The sequence below is a fragment of the Odontomachus brunneus genome, unplaced genomic scaffold (genome assembly GCF_010583005.1).
Source record: "Odontomachus brunneus isolate Ranch 3 - 2012 unplaced genomic scaffold, Obru_v1 Obru_scaffold_006, whole genome shotgun sequence".
Classification (NCBI taxonomy): Eukaryota; Metazoa; Arthropoda; class Insecta; order Hymenoptera; family Formicidae; genus Odontomachus; species Odontomachus brunneus.
In genome coordinates, this window is record NW_022639456.1 from 2,430,467 (window position 1) to 2,437,973 (window position 7,507).

The following is a 7,507-nucleotide window of genomic DNA, read 5'->3' on the forward strand; positions in this document are numbered from 1 at the left end:
ATATATATATATATATATATATATATATATATATATATATAAAAGTATAATGAAATAAAGTATAACATACAAAATAAAAAACAAAAATACATAGTGAATAGATGTAATAATAATGACGATAATATAACAGAAATACAGAAATTTGCTTTGCATACTTGTGCATTGATAACTCAAGTATAAATCTAACATAAATGTCGGTAATTGTTATTCAGAGGGAAAAGAAAGCATCTCATCTCAAAGCCGGTGACAGAATCACTTGATATCTTATATAAGGGGGCAAGTTGTCCCAAGTAGATTGTGCACGATCCGTCAGAGAGAGAAAGAGAGAGAGATCATTATTTCTCTGAGCGCGTGACCGTGCGCGGCATCATCGCGTTTGCGCGAGATTTCGTGGCCGTAATTTCGCTGAAACGGAAATCGACCGGCGCGCAGTACGTACGTACGTACGTATGGTACGTGTATGTATGTACCATTGGAATTTTAAACAGACGTTTGTTTACCTCGCATGTATGAAATTTAATTGCGACGATCGTCATACCAGACCGCCCCGCTAAAAACAGATGTAAACACGGGGCCGCCGATTCCACCATTTATCGTGCAGTTGGAATTACGTATATGGCGTGTTCATTAACGTTGTAACGCAATGATAATCGCGCTCCCAGCGGAACACGCTAACCGATCCCTCTTGTTCCCGTGCGGCCCGTCCCGCCTCGTGAAAGACGACGACTAAGAGACACAAAGAATCTATTAAAAGGAATCGTTGATCGGACGCTAGTTCCTCTCTTCTTCTTAATCGGACGCGGCAGACGCGTCGGCCGAAAGGTCAAATAATCCTTTCGCTGACCCTCGAATATGACGACGGCCGAAAGGTCAGAATTTTACGAGAATACTCGCCACGTGAGAGCACGTGCTTTGTCAAAAGGGTAACAGGACAAGCAGCGAGATGTGCGCGCAACTCTGTGAACCGGCCGACCTTAACCCGCAAGGTTCCTCTCAGCTACCTGCTTCCGGAAGCTCGTCGTCATCGTCGTCGAAGGGCGCGAACAAGCGAGCCATTTTGTGGCGCTACGGAGAAGCGCCACAAAACCGCACAGAGACCGGCTGGTCTGTGGCGACGCAGAGAAGCGCTTCAGAGTCATTTATACAAATAAAAGCTCAAACCTGTCGTGAGACCGGAACAGCACGGGACACAATTGTCTCAGTGCAATATGGAGCCGTTGTGTCTGCGCCTCGCGTCCTGCCGGTCTTGTGACAGGTTTGTGGTGCTATTGTGTGTTTCGCGCAACCCGTCCGTACGTGGCGCTTCTCTGTGGCGCCGTAAAGGCTGGGCTAGTCTGTTTGAGCCTGTAAGGGCGCTCCGATCCGATCTTCGCGTTTTGTCGCGCGCGCGCGCGCGCGAGACGACGCCGACACACCGGCGCCCCAATTTCAGAATTGCGAAATTTTTCTCGACCTCACCAAGCCTCGGTAAGATTCCGCGGGGCGGCAAAAGGGCGGCGGGGAGAAGGGGCGACAATGCGACTCGGTGTAATCGCGCCGAGCAGCATCCGTCTCGCGGGCACGTGTGCGTGTGCGCTTTATCAGCGCGCGATTTCTTTCTCTGTGCAAACGAAGGCGCGACCGGCGCTCTGATAAGCTCCGAAAAGAAAAAAGAAATCCGAATAACATCTCCTCAGCCGCGCGAGCGCGGCGAATATTAAAACAGACCGGGGGTATAACCCCGCGACCGATAATAAATCGCCCGCCCGTAACTGACCTACCATCGATACCGGCGCGCGCGCGCGTGCCCGGCTGTCCTCTTCCTCCCAAAAGCGCGGTTGCGAAATCGCCGAAAAAGGAGCGTAATCACGGCGCGAGGCAAGTCCGTGGAATTGCACGATTAGGTATCGCGCCGAGCCGGGTGAATCAGTCACGGTACACACTCCAAACGATAAGGAAACGCGCCGGCGCTGATTAAGCAGGCGTCGCGTGGAAAAGAAAGAAAGAAGAAAAGAAAAAAGGAGAGGGAGAGAGAGAGAGAGAGAGAAAAAGAGATCGCAACACGCGCGGCCATCTTTCGAGAGTCAGCACACTGAATCCCAGCGCGCGCACGTCCATGTGTGTGTGTGTGTGTGTTCACTTGTGCGTACGTGTTGAGCAAGCCCTCCTCTGCTCATTCGCCACGTGTTATCCGCGTATTGCATCACAACCGGCGTCTTATCGGCGTCCGATATTTTTTTTCCATTGAACTTCGCGCGACGTAATCGCGACGGAATTAAGAATCTGCGCGGCTGGAGCGAGCCGCGCGAGCCGACTTCCCAACACGCCTGCCCGAGGCGAATTGATCCACGAATGAAAAGAGAGGCACGTTCACGTTTTGTCACACCGTCGCGATAATGACGCATTTGATGGAATCGACGGGGCGCGTAGGAAGCTTGCAAGAGAATCGCGCACGAAACGGGAACATGCGCAACGCACACGTGACGCGACCTGACCGCGCGTGAAAAATGCAATTCGCGCCGCGATTATAATTAGTTTATAAGCCGCGCGCGAAGAAGACAATGCGCTGCATTCCGAATCCGTCATTCAGAGAAACGGGAAGACGTACGGAGACGCGAAATCATATTGTGATCAATACGAGCGTGCCACATTCTTGTTTTAAGTGCGGCACGTAAGCGCCGTGACTCAACGTTGTTTCAGGGAACACGGCATTATTAGCGTCCCGGCGCGTCGTCGAAAGTCGTACCGAATCAATAAGGTGGAAATCTGACAATGAATGCTACCGCGACGAGCCTCCTCTTCCTCGTCGCGCGCGAGGAGGAGGACGAATCCCTCCCTTCTGTCAACCGGGGTAGGCCTTCCTCCTCGGCAATTTGCGAAAAAGGAAAAAGAAAGAAAAAAGAAACACAGAGAAAAAAAGAGAGAAAGACCCGCTACTGTCGTAATCACGCGCGATGCGTCCACTCGTTCGGTACGGGAGTTATTGATTCGATGCACGTAATTTAATATCAAACTGATAATAACGTCGCCGCACCAAAATTAGGATGTTATTTCGGAAAGCCATGCACGTACACGTGGACGGAGGAGATCGATGGCTGAAAATACATCGCGCGCGCGATCGACAGAACCGCCGTCGCCACAAGGAGGGGAAGAGAGAGAGAGAGAGAGAGAGAGAGAGAGAGAGAGAGAGAAATAGTATTGAGAAAGAGAGAGGCCAGCTGCATTTTTTACGTAATAAAATAAATAACAAAGCACGGATTTGTTATTAACCCTAGAAGCATCAAAAAGTCACGTAAAACTCTAGACATGAATAAATTTTACCTAACGCATGTTCACTTGCACGCAACATCCGCAGAAACTACCAAAATTCAATGCTTTTTTCCTTTAATCGATGCAGAAAATATCGAGCAACACGAATCCATTGATGTCTTCGCGACGTAACGAAGTTGAAGAGAGTTATAGCGAAAAAGGGGAGCACGTGTTTTGAAGAACGATGACGTTTGAAAAGTTGCGATCCGGGTAAATTTTGTCCATGTTTAGGGTTCTGGGATTGCTGCTCCGGGTTGTGCAGGGCGAGGAGTCCGACGTCTCGCGTCGCAGAGACGCGAGAGAACGACGAGACGTGCGGGAGATGAGGGAACGTTCTCTCTTTCCAGCACAGAGCGACACCGCACGCCTCGCGGAATCGATCTATTTTCGCGGAGAAACGATCCGACGGATTCGCGAGGGATATCCGACAGCGCAGCCGACGTCGACGTCGACGTCCCGGGGACTTCCCCGGCGACTCGGCCGTTTCGTTTTTCGGGGGAGACGGGCGCGCGCAATAACACGATTGCGCGATAATGCGAAACGCGCGCGCGACGCAACGGCTCGGGGAGTATTGCGCGGCTGCTCTCTCTCCTACATGGTGTTGCCACCTGTAGGATTTTTGCAGCAATAAAAACTTTTGACCACGTTAATGGATCGCAAAGATCCGCGGCGGCCCGAGCCGGTGGAGGAGCATCCGCGAGAACGCGTGCCCGTTCGCAGCCATAATAATTCCCCACCGCCGTGCGCGCGCGTGCGGTTCATTAAGCGCGTGTTTATTTTTATTCCGACGTCAGAGCCGCGGGTTCGTTAAAATCTGCCGAGTATCGCCGTCGTCAATTCGGGGCTCGCGGGCCCGCGGGGGATCGTTGTCATCAGACGGTCGCATTTGAGAGAATTTCGATGCTCCTCTCATCGCTCCAGTTTACATTCCATTTTTCATCGTGTATTTTTATTTCCGCCGACGTTCCATTTTATATTTCACTTTCCACCGCGCCCGCGTGTTTGTATTTCGCCGTTCTATTTTATATTTCGCCCTACATCGTCGTATTTTTCCCCCCGTTTGTTTTCCGCGTACGTTCCATCCCTCGGCCCTCTCTTGGCGGCGGTGGCGGCGGCGGCGGCGGCGGCGGCGGTGGCGGCGGCGGCGACGGCGGTGGCGGCTGCGATTGCGAGCAGCGGTAACACCGCCCCGGTTACCTATCGTTCGCGGTTTAACGGCGCGATTGCGCGATAATACGAAACACGCGGCGGCGCAAGGACGAACGGACGGATGGACGGACGGACGGACGAGCGCGCGCGGTGCGCCTTCGAGCGTGCTTTATACAACACATCCCCGACACGTTGTATTCCTGACCGTTCGTTTCGCGCGAACGTATGACGACGAGCGGAAGATGAGATCTGTTCCGTTCCGAGGAATCTCTCTCTCTGTCCTTCCCTCCCTCTCTCTTTCTCTCTCTTTCTTCTCCCCGAGAAGGAGGAGGTGGCGCGCGTTGGCGGTGCGGGGCCGTCTGAGATATTTCGGAGCAGCATTGACGCATTGATACGCTTCAGTCGAGGATGACGAGGCTCGAGTGCACGACGCAATAACGAGCTTTATAAAGAACGGAAGAAATGAATTAAGGACTACTGATTAAACAGACAAATAGACAGACTGTGGCTCAACCACATTAAATTGCACAAACGTCAAACTAACGCATTAATTCTGATTAGTCCTCCTCCTTCGCGCTCGTATCAGCGCCACAATCCAGAGAAGAAGAGACGATCTCAGATTGGTCCGCAAGCAGTTCGAAGGAGCCTGTAATGTTATAGTTGACGGTGTTTCTACGTTAACTCGTGATAACGCGATAACTTTGCGCGAGACTTGCAGAAACGAAAAAGACGAGCCGCAAGAGTCGATTGAACATCGCGACCGACACGTCCGTCGTCGACAGATGCTTCACGGCACAGAGAACGCCCGTCGCGTTGATATTCGCGAATTTATGCACGAGTTTCTGCGAAGCAAACTCGCAGGTGAAGCCGCGTCGCCTCCGCGGAGACTCTGACAGGGAGCGCGAGAAAGAGAGAAAGAGAGAGAGAGAAAAAGAGGGAGAAAGAGGGAGAGGGAGATCACGGCGACGAAAAAAAGAGCAAGAGCTCGCCGCTCGCGGCGCCGCTTAAACAGCTGTTTTCCAGCGGGCAGCGGCCGCGCGCCGCTACGAAGAAGCGGGACTCGCGGCGGGTGCGCGGCGAAAGCCAGCGCGAAGCGACAGAGAGGGACGACCGAGGCGTACGTACCTGTCGCGATGAGCTTTGAGGTTAGGTCCGCCTCGAACGGCAAGAGGCGGGCGGCCAAGCGTTCAGTCGGTACGATCTCGCATTTTTTCACTCGAGCTTTTTTGCCCGCGGTGTCTTCGCGCGCGCTCTCAGATATTCACGGCACACGCAAAACACACGCACGCACGCATGTGTGCGTGACGAATAAGCGAAAGGAAGGAAGGAACTCGTAAACAATGCGCGACGCGACGACGAACGCGAGTGACACGCGTCGCCTGTCGACCGTTCGATCGAGAGTTTCTCCGCATCCTCTCGAGATCGTTCTCACCTGCCTGTCCGCTTACTGGCTAGCCAGTTTCCTTCCTTCTTTTTGCCAAGTCTCAAGTGCGGATCTACTCCATTTTAAGTATCGATAGCGAGTTCGTTTCAAGTATCGACTGCGAGCGCGGCTAGAAGGGACCAACTTCGCGTCCCTCTTGAGCGCACGGCCGACCTAACCTCAAAACTGCGCGGGCGATTTCGCGAGCGGAAAATTTCGCGTGAATCGATACGCACGTTGCACCGCACGTACCTTGAATACGCGTTGGAGATGCGTGTCGCCCACGGTGCAGAAACGTGTTCTCTTTGTCTGCCGCACTCGCCGTCAGCTTCTTCTTCTTCTCCTCCTCGTCGTCGTCGTCGTCGCGGACGATACTCGAAAACACGCTGGCGAGGCCGAGTGTAACGGAGAGAGAGAGCGTGCGTGTATGTGTACGTATGTATGTGTTGTGTGAGAGAGACTGATTCGTGGAGGGGGGCGGAGGCAGGCAGACAGACAGGCAGGCAGGCAGGTAGGTCCGGTCGGTGAAGAAAACAAGAAAACTCAACACACGCGCGAGCCGCACGGTCGCGAACACTGGATGACGATACGAATATACTCGTGCATATACATATGCATATGTATGCGTAGAACGCGCGGCACCACGTACGTTTCACCACTGCTCAACAGTCGCAACACTTCACTTCAGGGGGAGAAACCAGGAAGAGGGATCGCGAAGACGGTCGGAGGGAAACGAAAACTGGACGCACGCGTGTATGCTGCGCGCGTGTGTGTGTGTGTGTATGTATATGTGTGTCTGTTAGGATGTACTCTTCCCGGCGAAAGAAGAACTCACGTCGCAACGGGCACTGAAGGCGAAACAGGGAACGGCGGTTATCGGCGTCGTGGGCTGTCACTGGGATGTACGAGAGAGCGCGCTCGTTCAGCACGCGCTCGCGCGCTTTCTTTGTCGAACGCGGGAGAGAACGCTGCGCGATGACGACACACAGGAACGAGAAGGACGAGTAGCACGCGCGGCGCGGCACGACGCGCAAGCACTGTGCGACCACCGACACGGCGAGGCGCACAGCGCGCGGCGGCGCGACGGAGAGAGACGCGCGCGAGTTCCGATCACACGCACGCACGCACGCACGCACGACACACGCACGTAGGCACGCGAAGATTACTGCCTCTCTTCGCTCTCTTCTCGCGAGCCTTCTTTCCTTTCGCCGATCGCAATCGGGTCGCGGCCGTGAAACTCTCGAGTGTAACCGCCGTCTCTCCTCCTTCCTTCTCTCTCCCGCGCGCGGGGATCGGCGGAACGCGACGACGGCCGAGGAAGCGGATCCGCGGCGCGACGATCAAAGTCGCGCGCGGGTGGGTGTAACGGCGGTGTAACTGTGGTGGTGGCGATGCTGCCGATGGTAGAGGTAGTGGTAGGTGGCGATGACGATGGTGGTGGTGGTGGTGGTTGATGGTCGCCGATGACTATAGTGGTTCACACGTGGACACCTGCGTGGTCTCCGCTCCTTTTGCCACTGCTAAAATGTCGGACGACTTCCGGCAGGCCGACGACCTCGTCGCGCGACGCCCGTTTTTGACAGTCGGTGGGTCGACGCTTCTTTCGTTCTCTCTCTCTCTCTCTCTCTCTCTCTCTCTCTCTCTCTC

General features: G+C 54.0%; 1 protein-coding gene across 3 annotated transcripts in view; it reads right to left on the reverse strand.

Moving 5' to 3' along the window:
* LOC116853787 (serine/threonine-protein kinase minibrain) overlaps nucleotides 1–7,501 on the reverse strand; it is a 90,034-nt gene extending 82,533 nt beyond the window's left edge. For all 3 annotated transcript variants that reach the window (XR_004380034.1, XR_004380033.1, XM_032834992.1), the window contains exon 1: nucleotides 6,113–7,501. The gene's annotated coding sequence lies outside the window, so the exon portion shown is untranslated. The remainder of the gene's footprint in view (nucleotides 1–6,112) is intronic.
* Nucleotides 7,502–7,507: the final 6 nt, after the last annotated feature.